Genomic DNA, 24,721 nt, shown 5'->3' on the forward strand with positions numbered 1-24,721 from the left:
ACTCACTCATTTGTTCCCAAACTATTAGTTTGTATGTCAGACCCCAGCTTTACCCTGAGCTTCATTTCCTTTTCCCAGGAGCCTGCTGGGAAATGGAATCCAAGCTGCCAATTCAGTCCATTACACTTGGTTTCTGGGAAGTCAGAATGAAGGAAAAATATTTTTGTCAGAGCTATGGCTACAAAGAACAAGGACAGAGCCTAATATTCAGCTCACTCATCCTGCCTTTCCTGCTGAGCCAGAACCTGTCACTGTAGCTGCTGCTGAAAAATGATTGGATCTACAGTTTTGAAATGCACTAAAAACAGTGTGTGGGCTGTGAAATTGGAGGCGAGAGACCAGCAGTAGCTAGCAGACAGCAAACTTGCCAAAGAAAGGATAGCTTGATTAGTGGAGCATCAAGACCATTACATAGGGAAAATAGTCATTAATACTTGTGGACAATTCAGCCAATTGATCAATGAACCATTAAGTCAATTGACTGTCTCAGCTGCTTGAATAGAAATGACATTTCTTCTTCCAGGCAGTTGGTTTAAACTTCAGGTGGAACAGGAATCAAAATGGGGTGCTTCTATTTTGGGCAGAAAATCAGCTTCCTCACATCAAACAAACACCTCAGTTCTTGAAGGCTAATTTTTGGGAAAGGGTGTATGTGGTCAGTAGCATGTGCATGGAGCTGGGGACAAATTCTGATCCAAGTAAATTCCACATGAGTTCAGTCATTGGTTTCAATAGGGCTAGTATCTAGCTCTTCATCTGTATGTTACTGTGTAAAAGATTTGGACAAATATTTAGGAAAAGGGGAGGAGGCAGAAGCTATGTAGCTATACTATTTGGGCAAAATACAGTTATCAGTTACAGCCCCCCATGTCATCTCTTAATTGTTTAAATTATAAGTGGGTACAACAGGAATGACTGATCTAGGGCAGGGGGAGGGCGGCTTTTCTGGCTGTGGGTTGGAATGACCAATCCTCAGTTAGAGGTGGGAAATTGTTGCTTGAACTCTGGTGCAGCAGCATAGGGAGAGCACCCAATCCCTGCCACCAAATGCCACAAAAGCCCCATGACTACCATCCAGATACAAGGGTCCCACGGGCTGGATTTGGCCGTCAGGCCTGAGGTTACTGACCCCTGAGCTAGGGTATTGCAGCATCATCTAAGCAGTTGGGAATAGTCCCTAGGTTTGTGGCCATACGTGAGCTGTGTAGTTGTGTGTACTGTCTGTCACAATACCTACAGCCTGAATGGGATCCAATGATCTGCAGAAAGAAACTCCTTAAATTAACTTAAAAAGAAGCGTCCTGCTGCTTCTGCTGCCTTGAAGCACAGTAGGAGATTTACTTAGCTTTTGTCAGCCAGAAGTCACTGTTCTGTATATCACACACATTACATTTGGCAGCTTTTATTCTCAAATGAGAAGTGCAGTAGCAATAATTTTATACAGTTTTTTTTGAATGCACATAATACAATGGGGAAGCATATACCATATGCATTTTTAATTTCCTCTCACCTACTGATGAGACATTAATGGGGAAGTAGCAATTCAGTTACTTGCAAACCTGCCCAATAAGTATGCTTCCGAAGAGAGAAAGCTAAAGGGTTTCATGCAGTTCTTAGGCATACCTTTCTTTCCAGATAATAAATAAATAAATAAATAGCATCCACTAATACACACACACACACACATATTTGCTGCAGACATTCAGCATTGCCTTATTTGTGTATCCATCTATAACATAATGAGGTTATGGGCTAAGATAATCAAATACCAGTGTTCCACTCAAAATGTGACAAATATATTCATTTGCTTTGTGGATACCTCTTGCTGTTCAGTGTGCAAGAACAGTGCAGTCTCTGGATTGACGTTCCTTTTGATGAGGGAGTGCAGCTGAACAGCTAATAGGTTTCAGATGATTTAAAATGGTGTATGTTGAAGCAAAACTAGCAAATCTATTCTTGTTCCTTTCTTAGTTCAGTCCCTCTTTAATAAAATGGGGCAAAGGGAGAACAGATTTTTATTTGATCTTCCTTATATTCTCCACAAATAACTCAGAAGAACTCTGTACCCAACAGCTCCACTGGTAGTAAACTGAGTGGGGGTGAATGGGGAGCAGCCCTGGGTGCTGCCTTTGTGAGGGGCAAAAAGTAGCCATGGCCGTAATGCTGGCTGACCGTGCTGCTGCAATTGGCATTCTAGGGACTGGTGTTTCCCTGTGCATCATGGCTGCTGTGTGCATGGCCCTGCCTTGCTGTATCTCTGAGCTCCACTACAGAAACCTAAATGAAGCATTCAGATTTTCTGAAAAGTATTTGGCCTTTAAACTGTCAGTAAAAATCACCTGATCTAAGCACTGTTGAAAATCTGACCTGTAACTCATTCTGCAGAACCAGTCTAATACGGATAAAACTTTAATTTCCTTACTCCCACATACAGTAGGGTCAGATCCTGTTCTACTTATGAAGCATCTTGGGGACACTTATGCATCTGAGTATGATCCTATTCCACCCTACTCCAATTCCTTGGGGGATGGGAAGTAGGGAGGGAGAAGAAAGAAAATTATGGTGAGCTGACCCCCTCTAATTTTTCATTTTTTATTACTGAGTCCTACAGCCAAAATGGAAAGGAAGCAGATGTTCCACTAGTGGTCTTTCAGGCACTTATGTAGGATCACACGTAGGGCCTTGATATATTTTGCACTTGAAATTTCTAAGATGTTGTTCAGTGTTAGCATTAGTTCAAGTTTAGAGTAGTTACACGTTCAAGCTAATAACCTTTTCTGACTGTCCCTGACCAGCACAGCTCTGACTTGCTGGTGGGCAGCCTGACTAGGAACTACACCCAGAATAGGAAGGTGGGGACAGAGGACACTGCCATCCTAGGATGCTGGATGACTGAAACTGTGGATTACTTATCGCTGGTGCGTGGCCATGCATTCGTGGAACATGAGCTGGGTAATATAGGTTAGAGAAACCTGCCCTGGAGTGGTTTAACTTTAAGACACATAGGCCAGATCCAGACATGCAGGCACATGTGGTTTGTGATGTCGCAAACCTCTTTGCAGAGCCACAAAACTCACAAGTGGCTCGTTATTCTGGGCCTGGTACTGCTAATTTGCAAAACTGGGACAAAATTTGCTACTGGGATTTCCTGGTAGCAAAACAAACATACAAAAATCCCTGAAAAAAGCAGTACAATCCATGCCAAAGTGGTGTGTGCTGGGACAGATGCAGAGAAGGGGGAGCAGACAGGCTGCCTGCTCCCCTGTCTCCAGATGCTACAGAGCCTCCATGCTGAGGCACCCTATGCCCAAGCCATCCACTCCTCGGCTGGCTGGGGCACAGTGTGCCTTGGGACAGGGGAGCAGCCACCACAGGACTGGCTGCTCCCATCTCCACGTGCCTCAGTGCATGGGCTCTGCCACTTCATGTGTTGCAGTTGGGGCGGGGGGCACTGGGTGCCTCCGTGTGGGGCTAGCTGGCAGGCAGCCTCCACACTGAGGCACCCTGTGCCCCATCCAGCTCAGGAGTGGCATGTAGAGACAGTAAAGCAGGCAGCCCAGGGGTGCCTGATCGCCCATCTCTGTGCACTGCACAGCCCGTGCATTGAGGCACTCTGCACCCCAGTCAGCCCTGAGGCACATGAAACCCCTGCACTGAGGTACAGCGTGAAGCAGCTGGCTGGGATGCAGTGTGCCTTAAGACAGGGGATCAGCCAGCCCAGGGCTGCCTGCTCCCCCATCTTCACATGCCTCAGCACAGGGGCTGCACAGCAGAAACCTCTGCTGAGGCATGAAGAGACAGGAAAGCAGCCAGTCCAGAGCTTCCTGTTCCCCTGTCTTGAGGCACACTGCACCCCAGACAGCCCTGGGCTGCCTGCTCCCCCATCTCCACACCTCTCAGCTAGCCCCAGGCTGAGGCACCCTAAGCCCCATCCATTCCCCGTCCACAACACATGGAGTTGCAGAGCCTCCATGCTAAAGCACATGGAGACAAGCTGGCTGCTCCCCTGTCCCAATGCACACTGTGCCCCAGCCAGCTAGGGAACGGGTGGCTGGGGTGCAGTGTTCATCAGTGCAAGGGCTCTGTAGCATGTGGAGATGGGTGGACAGGCAGCGTGCTTGCTTTCCCATCTCTGCATTTGTCCCAGTGTACAACACTTTGGCACGTTTTGAGTCACTTTTATTTCAGGGTTTGGGTTTTTTTTTTTTCATTTTTGTTTTTTTGTTTTTTGCTACCAGGAAATCCCAGGAGCAAACTTTGCTCTGGTGCTGCAAATTAGCAGTGCCGTGCCCAGACTAACATGTAATTTGTGCATTTTGTGGCTTGTGGAGACAAGAGAGCAGCTTGCCCAGGTCTGAAGAGAGAAGTGCCAGGCACGGAGGAAGTTTCAGGGTTTACAATCACCCTACACTTACTTCAGGTGTGGCAAGGAGTACAGCTGGAGCCTGAAGCACCTCGCCATGTTCTTGCATCAAGTGCTCTGTCTGGATTGGTGATGAGAGGGCTGTCCAGCCCCAGAGAGGGGCAGCTGAGGAGAGCTCAAAATATCCAAGTAGGGAGGATGCTGGAGGACTCTCCTGCCCACATCAGTCTGCGGTGAGCTGCAGTAAAGGAGTGCATGGCAGCAGGCATGAGTGGTCAGAGGACCACCATTGAACAAGGATCATCGACAGAACATTGGATTGAAGCCTGGGTGGAATTCAGTGCCCAAGGAGATGGGTGGTATGTAGCACAAAGAGGCCAAGCCTTCACTGAGTGGGAAAGTTGACCCAGGTGGCATGAGTTTTTTTCTTTACATTATTTTTCTTTTTGTTCAGGACTACAAAAAAAAAAAAAAAGGAAAAATGAATTGATGGAGGGGGATTGACCCTGTGTGAATGTGCAGACTTAAGTTGATTGTCCTTTTTTTGGACTACTAAATGAATTGATAGGGAGGAGGATCAACTCTGAATGCATGCAGGAACTTAAGTTGATTTTGTCACTTTGAGACTGCTAAGGAATTAATACTGAAGATGAACCCTGAATTACCAGTGGACCAAGATAGGAATGGCTCACCAACAGACTTTTGCTGAAGCAACTAGAAGGGCCTCACCAGGACCCTGGTGGCATAGGAGTGCCATCATACTTGTGACAAGGGGTCATGGCCCAAAAGAAGAATGTGGATAACATCTAGGATGTGGTAAAGTTCGGGTGTAAGGGGAGGCAAAGCCCATGAAGAAATATCTCCTGGGGACAGGCCCAGACCTATCAGCCAGCAGAACCAGATCCCAACTTAAAAAAAATATCAAAGACATAGCAGGTGAGAAAGATAACACTGGACAGTGGCTATGATATCAGTGGTCCCCATCCTGACAACACTGTCCTCCGGTAAGACATTGGGCCGGAAATAGTCTAGGCCCCAGCCGCTCTGGCAATGCACGTGGCAGGGCAGGGCAGGGGAGGGGGCTACTCTGGAACCGTTGATAACTTGCAGCAGAGCAGCTTGGTCCAGGGCCAGGGCACAGCCATGATCTGCAATGGGCATGCTGTGGGCAAGGGTGCACAGGCAGCAGATCATGGCTCTGCCCCAGCTCTGGACCACGCTATCACGGCTGCAAGGAGCTGGGGCAGAGCTGCAATCTGCAGCCTGCATTTCTAGGCAGGGGCATGCAGGCAATGGATCACAGCTCTGCCCTGGCCCTGGACCAACTTGCCCCACTATAAGATCCCAGTGGCTCTAGAGCAGCCCCCTGCCCTATCCTGCCCTGCCCTACTGCGCACCCTGCCAGTGCTACTCCATGTGTTGCTGGTCTCCATGGCAACCCCAACCTTGCACTATCACAGTGCAGCTGCAGCTGGGGCCTCCATGGAGACCGGCCCCAGCCATGCAGGCAGGGGCTGCTGGGTAATGGAGTCCAGCTGCCAGCTGGATCCACCATTTTGCCAACCCCAGGCCTAGGCCATACAGCACCTACCCCCGACACCAGGGCTGCCAATTTCCATGTCTTGAGGCACCCTGCATCTCAGCTAGCTGGGAAGTGGCTGCCTGGGGTGCAGGATGCCTCAGTGCTGGGTCTGCACAATGCATGAAGATGGGGCATCAGCCTGGGACTGTCTTCTCGCCCATCTGTACATGCCACTCCCAGCTGGCCAGGGCACAGTGTGCCTCAGTATAGGGGCTGCCTGCTGACTAGCTGTACACTGAAGCTCCTATGCTCCAGCCAGTTCCCCCCTCCCCTCTCTGCCTCTACAGCATATGGAGCAGCAGGACAACTTGTCCTACTACAAATCGTATGGGCAGGGGCATGCACTGTAGCACAAAGTAACAGCACAAACTACTGGTGATGCTGCAAATGTATGTCCATGCTCATGTGGACATGGCCATAAAGGTGCTTAAAACTAGTTTACATGTCTTAATATGTGAACAATCCAGAGATTAAGAGCTTCCTGAGCTACCTAAAATCAATGTGTAACAAAGCCTTTAGATGTCCAAATGCCATTTATATGTCTAGTAAGTGGAATAAGATCCAGTCCTCTGTGTACAATCTTCTTCCACATAAGAATTTGGTGACCATATTGGCAAACACTGTGTGTCTAAGGATTTTTTTTTTTTTTTAGTCTGAAGTTGAGCTACAATTCTTGTCTATTTTATGGCTGTATGTGGAATAGGAGTGTGTTTAGTGACTTAAACACTGCAAGCCATGTAAGTGCCACTTGGATGTCTTAGAAATGGAACCAGAATCTGCATGTTGGCTTTCATTTTACCTTTGCCACTGATTCACTGTGGCCTTGGCATAATCATTTCACATTTATATGCCAAATCTGGTATTTGAGGAAAAAAAAGATGTTTTCAGACTGTGAGTATAAAATTTAGATACTACATGATTGATTAGAATTATTAATGTATAAGGTTCTGGCAGTGCTATTGTCCTAAGAGGTTGTTCCTATGTGCGTGTAGTTATGCCTACATGCAGGTGAGTGTAGAAGAGTTAAGATGCAGAACTTTGACCTTTGCATTAGCAAGAACTGCATCAGGAGCTACTGAAATGATGGGGTCTCTTTCTGATCTGATTACAACCTCTTCTGTTTTCCATGAATAGAATTTCAGCACCTTCATCTCCACATAGCTCACTGTTTTGAATTTCTGCCAGTTTTTCTTGACATCAAAAGCCACAACTCACTAGAAATCTATTACACAGATGATCCATACTTGTTAAGTAGAGTTTTCCAACATCAATAATGTCACTAACAACAACAGGATCTTTCTTGATTACTGTTTGATACAGAGTCAAGTAACAGCTCTGGATACTGGAGGTATCCATCCCATCATGCAATGTCTCTCCTGTCATTTTCAACTGTAGAATTTCCAGGAACTTGTCGGGGATAGAATTTTGTTCTGACTCAGCTTGTGATCAAGGAAGAGGAAGCAAATTGTTACATCAGGGAAAATTAAATAACTAGACAGGGGAGAAAAAATGGAGAAAACAGAAGCTGTATTCCGTTTTCATCTCTTCCCTGGATAATTTAAAAACACAGTAGTACTGACATTTTGATTTGTCTACACCATATTTATAGCTACTAAAAATGCTTGCATTTTAGCCTTGATCTTAGAAGATAAGAAAAGGTGGGAAAGAAAACACCTTTTGTAACATTATTGGGTAAATTCTAAGTTGACATTAAGAATCCCAGTCAATAGAGTCAAGCCAACTTTACTCCAGCTTAGGACTAAGATCCATAGTTTGAAGAATGCAATCCCACATATAATGAAGTTTATTTCCTACCTATGGGGACTTTTTGCCATCTTGTACCATCTACACTTTTTTCCCAGAGCCTGACGAAGGGACTTTGATCCTGAAAGCTTGCAGAAAAGGACAATTTTCTTGCCATTTTCCAGTTGGTCTAATAAAAGGTATCATTTTGGAACCAAGAGTTTTAGTTTTTTGTATATCCCACATATATGCATTTGTGTGTGATTATATATATATATATATATCTCACATGCATACACATATACACACACATTTTTCAAATCAATATTTCATAAGATCATTTTTTAAGGTAAGACTGAATACATTAGTATTTTGTTATGCCTCAGCTCTGTATTCTTGGGCAACCCTGGCACAGGATGCAGTCTGTCTGACTCACAAAGGACTCACCCTCCCCCCCCCCCCCCACCTAAATGAAACTGATTAAGATGCAGTGAGAGACGCACCTAAGACCCTCACCAGATAAGGGTGACAAGAGTGAATCAACTGCCCTAGGTCTCATTTGCATCCGAGATGGAACCAGATGACCATTCATTTACATGAGAGATGGAAAACAGAAAGCCTGAAGCAGAAACTGCAGTGAATTCTGGGACCAGAGAAGCAGGAGAGCACTGCATGATAGGGAATCTGTGCTTCCAATGTTAATCAACCCATGTTCACACACACCCAGCTCAGCATTTATCAGACCAGTTCTAATCTGGATTTGCTAAGGACTTTTCCCCCCCCAGACACACACACACAGCTCTAAGTTTAAAAGGCATCTCGGGCCGTACATTCCCTGGTCCCACAATGGGAGGCCTATTTAAACTTGATTGACTAAAACTCGGTTGCCAGGTTAGGGAATGCTGAGGCAAGAGACCGAGTCCGAGGGGTATGGGCAACATTTGAACAATGGTTAAGGGTTCATCACAGCATCCAGCCTGCTGGAGCCCTAATCCCAAGTGTTGTCATATCTTTCCCGAGACAACTGGTGGGAGTCCTCTCCACAAAAGGTTATGAGCACCCCAATAATTGCTTTAAGTCTGTTAAAAGACTATAGTAAGATCTGGAAAAGTCATGCTAAGCTGAGGCTTGTGCACAACAAGTAAAAATCCCAAATCCTGATGCTGCAAGCTATCTATTGTTCCTGAAGAAACCATGAGATATCCCATCAGTATATCTGCCATCCATAGGAATCTCAAGCTGGCTCCCAAGTATTTGGGTTACTCCCTAATCTTAAGTGTTTCCTGATTATCAATCAGTTTCCTGAGATGGTCCAAACCAGATAACCCCTTGTCAATAGAAAAGACAATGATTTACACTACTGAGGGTGCTTCGAAGCAGCTGAACTGAGGGTATAAAAATCTGTAAGTGTATGTGCTTAAAAAAAGAGAGAAAGAAAAAGAAGAAGCAGGAGGAAAGAGGGAGAAAAGGAAAGAAGAAGAAAACTCCTGTGCTGACACCATCCCCTGTCATTCTTGGGACGCTGGAAGAACAGATTGTCTCTCTCTTCAAGGACTATGCTACGGACTGTGCCTGTCAGCTTTGCTGCCTGAGTACCGTGGACTAGGTGAGACCCCAGAATTCTCTCTCTTCTGTCTAGGCATAAACTTCTGAACCTGAACTGTATTAGTTAAGCTTGAGCTAAGTTTCCCCAAATACTTAGTGAAACCAGGGTAGTATTGTCATTGTTTGTGTTTGTTTTTCTTTTGCATGTCTATTACTACTAGTACTATTATACATTTCATATGCTTAGCAATAAATAACTTTTATAGTCAAACTGGTAGTAATTGGGTATATTTTTCCTTCTCTGCTTCTCTTTCCTCCCGTGCTCTGCAGCAACGCTTCTTTTACCTATGCTAAAGATCCCTGTGAAGCCCAAATTATTGTGGGGTCTGCTCATCAAGAGGCTAAAGATTGGGACGTGCTGAGTTTGAAACACATAAGGGGATCAGCTTGTACAGGCTGATTGACCCAGTTTGACTCAGACGTGCCCTTATGAACTGAATGCTGGCCCATGAGGGTGATTCCCAGCCATGAGGCTGGGAATCACCCAGCCGGATTCAGAGTGATTCTGTTCACCTGTGTGCTTGTGTCTGACTGCATTTTATTGTTGCTCTTATGAACTGATTCTTGGCATATGAGGGTGTCAGCCTGTCCATGCTGATCAGCCCGGCCAGGTCAGGTGTGTCACGTTAATTTGTGTGTGTTTGTGTGTATAACTGATTTGGTGACTGGAGGAACCCAGCCCCATTGAGATTGAGTCCTGCAAGATTGCTCCACTGGGGGTGAGGGCTTGCAGAAGGGAGAGATACAGCTCCGTATAGTAACACAAGCAGCACACTGACAGAATCACCAAGACCCTAGAAACTATCCTTAATAAATGAGCACACCCCAAAGTAATGGGCAAATTTGGTAACAATTTCCTACATAAATACAACACAGATTTGGTTTTGAACATTCAGAATGTTTCTGTGCAACATTGTTTTGCTTTCTGTTAGTTGAAGTTTTCAGAGTACTGAGCTGTGCAGAAAAGAAAACAGTTAAATGTAAATGATGAAAAACAGATTTTTTTTTTTTAAATATCTGGAAATGGTGTAGTTTTGTGCTTAAAGTGAAATGGATCTAGTCTACTTTAAACTATGAGGAGTATTAACCTCATGTCAAGTATTGGACCCTGTATTATGCTGGCTTTTACTGTTGTGACCCTGGGCACAGAGCCATTTCTGGTAGAGTCTTTCTGAGTGGAAAAATGCAGTGAAACAAGATGCTTTAACTCCCTGTCTGCTAGGTGGATTATAGACCATAGAAAGCAACAGTTCGCCCTCTGTTCAGAAAAGCTGTAGCAAACAGAAGGGCTTAAGAATCATTCCTTATGCCTCCATCTTTCATGCAAGTTTCTCAGATCCACTATGCTGTAATTTGCAGATAATCCCCTTGGAAGACAGGGTGCCAAATGCACAGGCAGATTGCTAGCCATTTACAGGTATGCCTATGCATCCTCCATGACAATCTTAAGATCAACACCAAGAAATAAGCCCATTCACTTGCACATGCCACATGCTGAAAAAGCATCATATGGTCACTGTCAGAGTGGTGCTAGTCTTGCTCCACATCACTCTCAGGACTGTCCCAACATGTAAGTGAAAACTTTGATTTGCTCTGTTGGTTTAAGATTACAGAGTATTGATCCTAACAACATCTCTAGACATGTGTCAGAAAAGAGACTACATGTTTTTCTGTAAATGTGGCGTGTAGAATGGAAGCAAGTGAGCAGGGCTTGTTTTTTAGTGGCAGTCTTAGGATCGCCATAGAAGAGGTATAGACATACCCATACAAGAATGAACTGTCCACTGAAGTTCAATTAAGCATTGAAGTCACTAGCAGGGTTGCCCCCCCAAGTAAGCATGAGGGTCTAATTCTCCTAATACTTATGCCTTGTATATCAAGAATGGCTTCATTTAAGTTGGAACTATACAGTTGTAAAATTGGTGTTCAATCAGAAATCAGGCATGCTTCTAGTTTCCTGCACCTGTAATACCCATCTGGGAAGGGTGGGACACTCCAGTATTCCTTGGTTATAGAGCTGCCTGAAACTTTTTACCCAGATCATGCTGCAAGGCTTATAATTTATACCATGACTTTTTTTCTCAATAGAAAACTCTGTTGTTTGGTATACCTGAGGAAAAAAAAAAAAAGAAGCACATTAGCTAGGGCACTTCATCATGACCACTAAGGTATGCACAGGTATGTCTTACCTCCCTCTGTGACCACATTATTTAGCTGCAATCTTGAATGAGGTAAGAGAGCCAGGTGTACAAGTTGTTTTACTTGCCTTGTTCATTCTCCAGCACTGGACGTGTTGTTGCCTGAAGCATTGTGAACTGAAGAGAAGCCTTATTCTAGTTCAAGTAGCCCCAAATCAGTAAGCTATTTCTTGCTATTCTTCAGTTACTGTGTGCACTGTTTCTTTATATTAGCAAAGGAATTGCACATAGCCTGCCTTAAATTAAAGTGAGGATCAAGAAAATGATGACTGTATTGTATGTGATTCACTGAAATTACATTCTCTTCAGCAGTCTGTTGGCAATAGAAAGCAAGTACCACAATTCAGGTCTTTTTCTCTTCTTTTTTTTTTTTTTTTTGTCAGGAAATATTTACTCTTCTTACACCTCCTTTTCTCAGTGAAGACATGGTGGGTATGACCTGGTTTCATCAACATCTGCAAAGGGACTAAATAGGAAAGCTGTTTCCCTTAACAGGGAAGACAGGCTGCAAGGCAGAATAAGAAGAATGCCCTAATCCTGGAAATACAAGAGCATGTAGATATCTTTTTCTCACCTCAGTCATCTCTGTGAACTCAGTTGTTTCCTATAAAGTGAAATTCTGGAGGACTGAGGCCTAAGAAACTACAGATTACTAAGGAGATGAAGGGAGAAGACAAAAGACTGTGGTAATGGCATAAGCATGTTTAGTTAGGTTAGTTTCCAAGAGAAAAGTGATTTGTAATTCAGTTCATAATAGTAATACAGCCATTGTGACTAGAAAGATGAACATTATCATAACTACTTAATGCATTCTCAAACAACTGAACAGTCCATATAAATTCTTCTAGAATTCTTAATATGGGATCTCAGGAAGGAACTCAGTCTTTTGAACTTTTTTTATTAAAAATACTTTCATTTTTCTCTTGCCCCCCTCTCCCAAATCAAATATTTCACAGTGAAAGTTTGCTTGTAAATCTACAAAAGCCTACTTATTCATAAGGTATTCATCAATAAACATACTTGCCTTAATGCAAATATTATTCCAGCTTGTGTTAGAAATTCAAAAATCACTTTATTGTAATACTCTCATGAGAATCCACATTATAATTGAACTTATCTGAATATTTTTAATGCTGAAGCTCCTCTTTTACCAGTTCTTCATGTGTTAGGGTGTTTAATTCTGATATGAAATTACTCTATGTAAAAAAAAGTAAAGCAAAACATTCATAAAAAATATTTTAAATAGTTTTAGATTGAGCACTTTAAAACTGGGTAATGGAATCATTATTAGGTCTTTTCCACCTTGTTTATTTTAGTATTTATTAATATTCAAATAGAGAAAATCACGTTTTATTTTCTAGTTGCATTCATTCCTACCTTAGTTTTGAGAACATAAGTGCCATACTGGGTCAGAACAATGGTCTGTCTAGCCCAGCATTCTGTCTCCAGCAGTGGCAGGAGTGGATGCTTTAGAGCACAGATGAAATTCATTGGGTCCTGTGAAAATGGTCTACTGGCCAGATGAACAGTGTGTGGTTGGCCCCATAGAGCAAACTAGGCCCCTGGACCTCCCCCCATTGCAATATGCTGGCTCCAGATCCCATGGTGCCTGCTCTGGCTGGTCCAGGGTGGGCATCATGTGCAGTTAGGGTCCTGAAGCAGGCATCACATGTGCCGCATTCCCAGAGCAGGTGCTGGATCTGGCACATGAGGCATTCACAGACTGCTCCCCAACCCCCCACACACAGTTCTCCCTCTTGCTCACACATGGCATCTGCTCTGGGGCCCGTGGCTGCATCTAGTGCCTGCTGCTGTTGAGGAGCAGAGGTGCGGTAGTGTTCCTGGCCAGCTTCTTCTCTGCACTTGCTCTTGGGCTCTATCTACACATTATAGGTATTGTACAAATAACTAGTTAAGTGAGTAGTTACCTTGAGACCAGCCACATGTGTAAAGCACCTATCACTCCATAAAAGACTCCACCCAGCTATGAAGTTAGGCCTTGAGAACGTCTAACAGGGCAGTTGCTGCTTCCAGATTCCATCAGCACCTTACACCCCTGAGGCTGGAAGACCTCAGCAGCTGTGATTTCCCCCAACCCCAAGAGTTTCACATTTCCCTGGGGCTGGAAGATCACAGAAGCCGTGTCTTTCAGCTACAAGGGTGTATGTGGTGCCTCTGAGGCTGGGAGCTCTCTCAGCTGAGGCAGGCAGGAGGTGCAATTGTGTGGATCACGTATTAGATACCATTGCCCTTTTACCTTCATGTGTAGAGGCCCTCAGTGTTCAGGTGGCTTGGGTCTGTTCGCTCGCAGAGGCTAATGCCTGCAACCAGCCTCCTGGAGCCAGGGCATGGCACAGAAAGAATTACTCTAATGTTCAGTGCTGAAAACTCAGAGAGGCATTGTTTTTCAGGATAGTACACTAGTGGGTCTGTATAGCAATCAGCCAAGATTGGCAAAACTACCCAGATAATGGTAAGGTGACACATTATGTGCAACTGATGCCCCCTAATTGCTATGAGAAGGTGAGTTTCACAACTCCTGCACTTAGCTGGAGATGCCCCCTGTCCCATGCTAATTCTTATTTTGCTCTTTCAAGATGTCCCTTTTTACTTGGCTCTTCACCAAATACAGATGCCTGCGGTTCATCCTGTACCAACTGAAGCTCCGCTTTGCCAAGGTCAGGCATCTAGAACTCATTCCCTGCTGAGTTCAGGCTTCTCCAGCTCATTCCCTCTAAGTTAGGGTAGCTCCAGCTTACCTCCTACTGAGTACAGCTCACTTCTTGTTATCTCTACTTTACTAGTAAGTTCTAACTTTTTACTCTTTAAGTTGTTCAGCTACTCTTTTTTCTTTGAATCAGTGTTTTTGCTCACCGTGTCTTTTAATGAGTCATTCAGTGGTCAGTAAACCCTGCTACTCCCAAGGTCCTTTGTGATGCCTTAGCTTAATTATAGTTTATCATAACTACACTTTAACATAAGTAGCTGTTCTACACCCACCCCAGACCAGCTGTTGTTCATGTCCTGCACCAGCCAGAGCAGGCATTGTGTAAGGTAGCACCAGAGCAGGTGCTGGATCCAACCATGTTGTGGGTGGTCCTGGACTGCCCTTGTGTGGTTTTTATGTGTGTAGTGTCCCAGGCCCTGCATGGAATCTGGTCCCAGGCTGGCTGTGTAATCACATGTGGGTCAGCTTGAGACCCAGGACCAGTACCAGGGAGCTGGATGATGTGGCTTCATGGGCCAGATCTTTGACACCCCTGTTTTAGAGGGAGAGCATATATCTAAAGTGATTTAACCCTTGTTTATTACCTGTTACAGGTCAGCTGGGGACTGTGAGTGTATCCATTTTATCACAGGCCAACTGGGCTGTTTGGTTCAGTTTCGGATCAAGGAGGCAAAGTTGGGAGTGAAGTAAAGGCAAATTTATTATAGCTTACACACACACAACAGTTAAAAGAAAGATAAATGTGATAAGCAGATAATGCAGTATTAAAAAGCTAATAGTAAATAATAATAACGGATAATAACAAGAGATAGATAGATCAATTTTGTTGCAGGCCAACTGGGGACTGTGAAGGTATTAACCACACTGGGCTATTCAAAACAACAGATAGACAGACATGGATTGGCAACTTATCGATAGTCCCTCAATGCCAGGTACGCATCAAGTGCATCCAGCGAAGTTAGGCGTCCCCGATCGACACTGTCAGAGGGATTACCAGGGAATGTCCCTTGATCAGGATCTGATCCTCACTCACACCAGGAGTCTGGGGTCCAGGCGTGAAACAGAAATGATGGTTCTGTTCCCTCCTTCCTGCTGATCACCTGATGCACATGCTTTTTATACCTAGTCTTATGTTAATGTGTTGGCTTTAGAGCCACTCACAGTGTTACCCGATAGCTGTTACCCTATGGGATTGAAAGGTGTTAAAAATTATCATAAAATGTTACTACCGAAACTTGGGTTTATCCAATAAGCAAATTATAATGCAGCACCTTTAGGTTTGAAATTGACATTGCTCTGCCTAAGCTCCAACCCTTTTTTTGGTTTTCTTTGAATATGCTTTCTTGGGATGTGTTGGGTGTGCCAGGCAGTTGGATCCAGTTTTTTATCATTAAAGCTGAACCCTGAGCAGAAACCATTAGGTCAGCTAATCTTGCATCTACAGCTTTGCCTATGGGGCCCAGTCAGTTCCACGAACAGTTAATTTTATCATTTTGGTTAAATTTATGACAGACAAGTTACATTTGTGATTTACAAACTTACAAGCTTTATATTAACTAATATTACCTGTTTAGGCAAAATACCAAATGCCTCTAAGAAGCATATTTATTGCTTATTAGTCCCTCTGGTTCTGGCCATCACAATTACCTTCTCTGGCATCATTGGTTTAGAGATGCCTGTCTCTTCTGTTTCATAACTAATAATGAATTTCTCTAGTCCATTCTTGACCTTGGCTATACTATTTGCCTCTACAACCTCCTGTAGTAATGAGTTCCACAAGTAAATTATGCACTGCATGAAAAAAGTATTTTGTTTTGTTGTAATATTGTATTTACTTACCATGGGGTGGGGAGAAGGGGATGGGCTCATCTTGGATTAGAGTACCAGCCCAGGGCAAGCCAAAGCCAGAGCTCAGAAACTGCCTGCTCCAGGTTGGGATGGCTCATGTGATAGGGAGGGGAATTATAGTGGGGGTAGCACAGGGGAGACCACAGTGGCATGTAGGCCCACAGGATGTGTGGTGTGTGGTTTCAGGGGAAGTGCAGGGGAGACTATACAGCCTGCCCCACCTGCTGCCTGCAGGGGGGGACAGCAGGAAGCAAGCACAAGGCATATTAAGATGAATTTGGGAATTGGAGAAGGGATACAATCCTAGAGAATTTCCTGCCATTAGATATGGTAATATCTAAATCATTGAATATTCAGATATTTGTGCTTGTTCAAATCAATATCCTTTAGAATAAGGCCTTGCATTTTTCTTCAGGGAAGACTATTTTTATGCCCAAAATAAATGCTCAGCTCTTCGTAATATTGGCCACAGCCTTTTAAAAGCAATAAAGGTAAAACTTGTTTAATGGGGAAAGTAACTTTTGTTTAAAAAAAAAATTAAAACATATTTGCTCATGATTTTGATTATTTATATATTTATATGAAGAAACATCCTGATCATCAAAAATCACAGCTCATAAAATGATAACTTTCCAAATGCATGAAGATTTGAGAAAGTGGATTTATAATAGGAAGTATTTTGTAGCCAAGATTACCAGTACTGGTGTATTGAAATAATAATACACCAAAGTGACAGGTCATATTCCTGTCCATTTCATTCATGCCATAAATTAGAAAAAAACAAACAAACAGTTTTTTAGTCTGGATTTGAATTTGTAAATATTATTGAGCTCTGTAAAGCAAGCCAGGTTTTTGAAGAAAATTACTGTCAGTAAACTAGTTTTAAAGATATTAATGTTTAAGGTTTGTAGTTTTCAGTAAATGATAAGAAGAGCTTAAATCTGAAGTGACTTTTTATAGTTTCCTTGTAACACCCATTGATACAGTTGTCATAAGTAATAAAGTTTTTTTTGAATACAAGAATATTCAATGCATGTGTGAATATAGTAAGTACAATTTTTAAAAAGCCTTCTTATTGTTACTGCTGCAACTTATGTTTGGTCTGCCTGTCTCTTGTAAGAGCCATAGTTCTTCTTTGAAAGCTATTAATATAATATTTCCTATGCATTCATATATTTTGGGGCTGGCCCAAATGTTTTTTGTGGCTTCAGATAGAGTATGGATGCAACATCTTAAAATTTCATATGTTCACAACAGAAATCAGTGCAGGTTTTTGATAACAAAAGCCTTCAATATAATAATTCCTGAAGGATTTAATTTACTTTATTGTGACCTGTACTTTCTTTAAAGTACCTTAAATGGATCTTTCTGTCTCTTTCAAAAATGGGAAAACTATATTTCCTTTGTAAGAAACTTCTTATTTTTAAAGACCAGATACACATTTGAATTTTGGATAGTATGTTCCCAATAATATCTTCCCAATAATCCTTGTCTTTTTTTCCACCCTTCTTTCTTACCTGGCACCACTCATTTCTTTACAAACATCTACCAACATCAATCCAAGATATGACCATCTTGTGGGAGGTGCTATCCTCCTTATTTTTTTTCCTTTATTGAACCACCACTGTTTTTCATATTTCAGTCTGAAATATATTTTAATATTGCTTATACCTTTAAGTAACTTTTTTTCTATGTATAATTAACTCCATGACAAACCAATGTATTCAGTTTAAGTATCTGAGTATCAGACTTTTCTGTTTTACAATATTGTCTCTCAGCTTGACTATTTGGTTCTTTCAAGCAATTTGAAATTGAAGGTATGACCTTGTGATCCTTAATGAGACAAAATTCCTATAAAAGCTAATGGGAATCTTGACTGAATAAAAACCACAGGATTTGCTCCACAATGTGCATGACAGACACTGTACACTGTAAGCATAGCACCATTTTCCTTCAGTGGCTCCACAGAACAGCTGCCGTGAACTCTTTTGTGAGCCCCTTTAGAGATAATATATCAAACCGCTCCTTTATTTGCCCTTTGCTCAATGCTCTGTGACTAATATGCAGCATACAGTGTAGCCATTGATATTGGGTTCATGTAGCAACAGCATCATGCAGCTGAAGTGGAATGTTTAGAGGAAATTATAGGAATTGGAGCAATGCTCACTATTTCAGCAGATGGTATTTCAGACTGCTACGGCACTCTGGCTGCCTTGAGATTGAATTGCTAAAAAGAATACTGGCAAGAACATTATAGCATAAAATTTACAGCAATCCAGTATATGCTGGTAAATTAAAAGAGAATAGATTAAAAGCTAATTTAGGCCATTTATAACTAATCTAAGGACTTTTAATTTCCCCTAATAAATCAATCCGTCAGCATTCTTTTACTTATGTTGCTCTCTTTTGACATAGCTTTGTTAAATAAGGTGCCCAAGAGTATATGAAATATTATATATTCACTTGTACCAGATTACATTTACATGCTGTTTTTTTTTAATCTGACAATCACAACCTACCTATATTTCTATTATGTCTAGGATCCTTTGTTTTGGGGGAGGGGTGTTTTTTGTTTTTTGTTTTTTTGTTTGTTTCTGGTGGGGGGTGCATTGCCCACATAGCTATTTACAGTTCTTCTCAACTTATTACTGTCTGCAATTTAATTATCATGGAGTTTATTTCTTCTTTAAGATCATTTAAATATACTAAGGAACCAGACCGACTACAAGTTTGCCTGAACAGATAAGGTTTTACCAATTTTTTTCACATTTGTTAAAAAAAACCCAGCTCCTATCCTGATATAATAAGAATATTATTCATTGTGATGAACTAGAGTTTTATTGTAATATTTATGTTTACATATGTCCATATCATTATAAAATCATGTACCCCAGTTTACCAATAAGGCTACTATGCAGGAAATAAGGGTTAATAAGTCCCTGCTGTTAACAGCTGCCTATGTAAATGGCAAGACTAGAGGGGTCTTCAAGTCCAGTTTATGCTGTCCATGGTGAAACTTCAAATGGTTGTGGTACTCCATCCTTTGGCAGATATGCCATAGAGCATCGGTGGGCAAAATACAGCCCAAAATACAGCTGATTGAATCTGGCCCACAACCGGGTACCCACCAATTAATTGTACCTGGCCCATGACTCCCACTGCTGCACTCCACATGGGGCTGAGCCCCACCTGCCCCTGCCCAGGGCAGTGCCTGCTGTGCTCCTACCCTTACCTGCCAAGGAGCCCTGGCCCTGGCCAATGGGGCTGCTGTTGCCACTGCTGCAGCCACCTGGGGAACTGCTTAGTTCCCCCCACCTCCAGGGGCTCCTCCTCCACTTCCTGTGGGCAGCAGGTAGGGAGGGAAGCAGCAGTGAGACGGGTGAAAGCTGCATCTGGGTATCTCCTGCCCCAGTGCATGGGACTCCAACTCCAAACCACCTTCCACCCACTCCACCCATTTGGTGTGATCAGCAGCCATCTGTGGGCAGCCCCACAGGAAGCTGTATGTGCTGGCTGGGGTCATTGGAGGTGGGAGCATGGGGCAGGTGCAGGCAGGAGCAAAGGACAGGCTACTGCAGGTGGGAGTGGGCAGGGCTCAGCCCCGTGCAGAAAGGCAAGGAGCAGCCATGGGCCAGAGAGAAGGGGCGGATTGTACCTGCACCACTGAAGTGAGTTGTGCTACATGAACCCCCTGCCCCTCTCTCTCCCTCACCCACCCCTGACTAGCTCCCAAGACCTAGCACTAGGGCAACACCCATGTATACACCCAACCCACCCCAACCACACACCCCACCAGAACCACACACACATCCACTCCCCTCACATGCCACACCATACTGACATACACACCTGCACCTCTACACACACCCTACACTTCCTCATACCTTCCACATACCCCACTGGCCCCCACATAGAATACAAGAGTAAGACTTTTATATTTTATATTTTTATATACTACTGTGAAAGGGGAAGAGACAGCCCACCCAGACTTTCCCCACTATTCACTGTAGGCAGGCTGATGAGGGGCAGTTGTGGGTGGACACCAGGATGAGAGGCTCAGGTGCACTATTTTCAGAGTAGCCTGAGCCTGCGAATCAATGGAGAAAAAGGGCAGGGCCTCAGAGAAGAACAGGCCTGTGAAAAAGTGGCCAGGAGAGTGGCTGGCAGAGGAGAGAGAGCTGGGCTGCAAGGAGATGCCATGGGACACCTCAGAGTGGCGTAGGAAAGCAGAGCATGGCATGGAGGTCAGCAGGAGCTGGCTGCATGCTGAGGCAGAGGCACACCCAGGAGGAACCCCAGGAGAGGAACCATGTAATGCCGTGGAGCATGATGGGGAGGCAGTGCATGCCACTGAAGCCAGCAGGAGTGGGTCATGTGCTGCAGGAGAGCCATGCCCCCCTACAGCAGGGCAGAGTGGTCAGGAGCATGGAGCTTTTGAACTGTGGCTGCAAGAGGCCAGGGTGCAGTGGGGAGCAAAACAAGGATGCCAAGATGGATGGATGAAGTGATGGCAGGAGTTACCCGGCCAGACGCAGACTCAGGTCAGACAGGGCGAAGGTGGGAAGGGGCAGTAACCCATCGGAAGGTCCATATTAAGGCTGTGAGGACATAGCGGGGAGCTTCTGAACCTGCAGAGCACAGCTTGTTAAAGGGAAGATAAGACCAGGGGCCTGTGGGCCTGGGGAAGCATGACCCAGGGTCCACACAAGCAGACACTGATTGATTTTCATTGACATTTTCTTCTGGGTTTTCCTTTCTGAGAACACTAGTACCTCAAGATTGAGGACTGTTCAGTCACAGGGGCCTTTGTCCATAGCCAAGGGATGGCCTACAAGAAGCTGTCGGCTGGGAAGTCTTTCATCTCCTTAATTGCAGGACTTTCAAATGACAACTGATCATTTGTAGTTGAGATCTCAAGACACTGACATCCGTTTTGGCCTAGGATGTGGTAAGGGTGGTTCTGGACCCTTACAAAGAAACCAAGGCTTGGGATCCCACAAGCCACCTGCCAGGAACTGTTTCCCGAGAAGAAGAATCATGGTGGGGAAGCAGAAACAGGGACTAGAACACACAGGTGGTGCTAACTCAGTGTCCCACCCTGATATTGCTAGGGGGTAGGACGCCAGTAAAGTGGTAGGACCAGCAACAACTACCCAAATGCACACAAATCTGGACAAAAATATTTTTTAAAATAAAATTAAAATATGTTAAAGTAAATATTTGATTTTTAGTATTTGATGTGTTTTTTATCTATACTTTGTTAAAATTTTTCTGAAAGATTTTGTCTGTGCAGACCTCAAATTGATTGGTTCAGTGCCGTTCTTGGGGAGGTCTAAAACAGCCACTGCTTGGTTGAGAGTGATGGGGCAGGTTGCTAGAGGGGTCACAACCCCTTGCTAATTGATAAATCATGCCTGTGCCTCATGGCCTAGAGGGCAGAGCTTCTGGTGAACCAGGGACAGGCCATGCACCCTGAGGGTGGACCTTGTGGAGAGGCAGTGTTTCCCAGTATAGGGGTGGATCTTCCGATGTCATGGACCATGCAATGGGTGCAGGGGATTCTGGAACCAACATGCCGGCAAGCAAGGTAAGGTTTGGTGTCAAGTAAGTGGGTCTTCTTATGTCATGGACCATGTGACAGTGTGGGTCTTCCAGTTCCAAGACTGAAACCCCCTCTCCCAAAGGGAGTACTTCTAGGGCAAGGGGAGGGACTTCCAATGGCAAAGGTCAGGAGTTAGGGGTGGGGTTTCTGGTCCCAAGATGGTGACCAGAGGATGGGGCACCTGTCAAGGGGTGGGGCTTAATGGTTTGACAAGAAGTGTACACTTGCAGCCCTTGACAGCTCACCAAAACTCATTAAGTGGCCCTGCAGCACCTGAAATAATTGCCCACCCCTGCCCTACAGTCATCAAAAGCAGGAGACTGAGATAAATGTGATGGTGAATGGAGCAACAGTGAAATAGGGTGAGGACTTGGGATCAAAGGGCAGTCTGAAGGGGAAGAGAGAGCAGCTTTTGGGGGCTCCTGAGTATGCAGACCGGAGAGAGAACAGCTGTGTATCTTTGAGGGTGACCACAGCTATGTGGACTTGACTGGGGAGAAAGGAACTGCTTAACCCTTTGGAGGGGGCAGAGAATCATAGAATTAGAGAGCAGTAGGGCTGGAAGAGACTTCGGTAGGTCATCTAGTTCAGGGGTCCCTGGCACTGGCGTCCCAGGCCAGCTGCGGCAGGAAACCATGAGGCTGCACTAGGGTCTGTGGAGCCCTGGCCTGGTTTGTTGTGTGTGTACACCTGTCACTGGCAAACAGTTGGGCTAGGCCTCTACAGACGCTGGTACAGCCTCTGTGCTTGGAGATAGTCCCAAACTACTGCTTAATTACCTTGGTTAAGCCTGGGGAAGCCATGAATCCATGCTTAATAATGCATGGTTTAAAGGTTTCCCTGGACTTAGTCAGGATAATTAAACTGTTGTTTTGGGTCACCTAGAAATTTGCAGGGAGGGGTCGGACTACTGGAGTGCCTTGGTCAATCAGAGGTATTGGGTGGGGGGGAGGGGGGCTCACCATGCTCAGCCTGCAAAAATGGTGGCCAGCCCCAGGATCTGCTCATGAAATTGGCCAGCTACCTCCTCAAGTTCAGTAGACCCTGCTAGCTAGCTAGCTAGCTAGCTAGCTAGATAGATAGATAGATAAACATGAAAAAAAATAAGGACTACACTATTCCTCATTTCTTTCTCCTGAATCTTTGTATCTGTAAAACATTAAAAGCACCCTAAGTAGTACTGCAATACATTTACTATGATTAGTTGTACTATATAATTTTATTAGTTGCTTCTCTACCATCCCTCCATTTATTCCTTTTCAAAATAAAAGCAAGAAAAACAACATTTGGTACAAATATCTTTCTGAAGCTGATTCCTTATTCCCCAATCAGCGACTATTACTGGGCAGGATTCATCCCATACTGATACTAGCAAACCAAAGAGTTAATGCAATGATTCTCAACCAGGCTGCCATAGAACTCTTGGGTGCCTCAAGATCTTTTCAGGGGTTCCATAGGGTATCATGCAATATTAGCACTCTTAGGAGCACAAACATGATCCATGTGAAAACCTACAGATTACAAATAGGAATCCATAGTGGTAAAAACATTCTGACCTATTATTTTTCTGTAGTCAAAAATTGAGTGAAAACTAAGAGCTGTCATTTTCTGAGAGGTCTACTTGAGTCTACTGAGAGATGCCTTGAGTCTACGAAATTTGAAAACCACTGGGTTAGTGGTACACAGTTATACGGAAGAGAATAATTATGTGATCCTGAGAGGAAAATTAGGTTTAAAATAGTGTTCTTCTGAATATGTGAAGTTTAAAGGCAAAACCTCCATTAACTTCCATGGGAGTAGTATTTCTGAATCAGGGGTAATTCTACTAAAATCAAATCTGTTACCTCAGAGTTATTCTGCTCACAGTGGAGTTATCCTAAATTCAGTGCTTCATATCATTTCAATGGAAATCACTTTTAAGGTTTTGTTTTTTTTTCCATTAAATTCCATACAAACAGGACTAAGCCATATGCCAGTATAAAGAAATAAAATTGGTCAATTGGACTTTGGAATCTGTACAGTGATAACTGATGGCCAAATCTGGCGCTTAATAATTTACAGCTAAAACATGAAGAATACTCATTCAAAGGTATGATCTTTGTCATAATCATGTATGAGAGCAAAATTCTACCCTTTTATCAACACAGTGGATTTCAGCTCTGTTTTTCTGTTCTTTCTATAAGCTTTGGTTTCAGAATGACTCTACTGAGACATGCATATAAGGGAATGCATAATAGCAGTTAATCTGCAGAGAGAAAAGTTTTGCACATTTTTGGCCTTGTTCCAGTCCTTCTGATTGACAAAATTAATGTTAAATGTAGTAGAAGTAGTATCTGAGTGAGAAGTGAAGGACTGGACACATTAAGGCATCCTCCTCTCCCTTTTTTATGTATATATAGTCTCAAAGGTAATAATAACTTGGAAAAAAAATCAGCTTGAAATTAGAGCAGGAACATCTACCCTCCAAAAACCATTCATTACTTAAGTATTCTTTAAAAAGGATTTCAGTGATGGTTAAAGGAGAAAAGAAAAAGAAAATGGTATCACATGAATACTAGTTATCCCCTTACTCCATACAGTGAGAATTCATTTCTGGCAAGCAGTGATTTATTAAAAGGAAGCTTTCCAAATACACAATGACATTTTACTTCAAGTATAATTTATGAGTACTAATGCTTTTTATGAAAGCTTTCAGAGTTCTATAGTGTATACATTTCGATAACAACCACCTACTATGTTCCTCAGCATTTTCTGTACAATATGGATAATACATAACCTTAAACTTTTTGTATTTATACTTTATAAACTAATGTTAATTTACATAGAGAATATATATGCACTTTGGTGAGACATTTTTAAACTACATCACTTGGGGATGTCCAGTGTATATTTTTTTGGAATGTTTTAAAAGAATGTTGATAGGCACTGTAGAGAAGAGAGGACCTTCAGCAGAGCTCATTTCACTGCTTACAATAAAAGACAGTCCTGCACTTACAAAATCATTTACAGTATTTCATTTCTATACAATTAAGCTTAAATAGATCAATGCAAT

This window comes from Alligator mississippiensis, chromosome 3 (assembly GCF_030867095.1).
Source record: "Alligator mississippiensis isolate rAllMis1 chromosome 3, rAllMis1, whole genome shotgun sequence".
NCBI lineage: Eukaryota > Metazoa > Chordata > Crocodylia > Alligatoridae > Alligator > Alligator mississippiensis.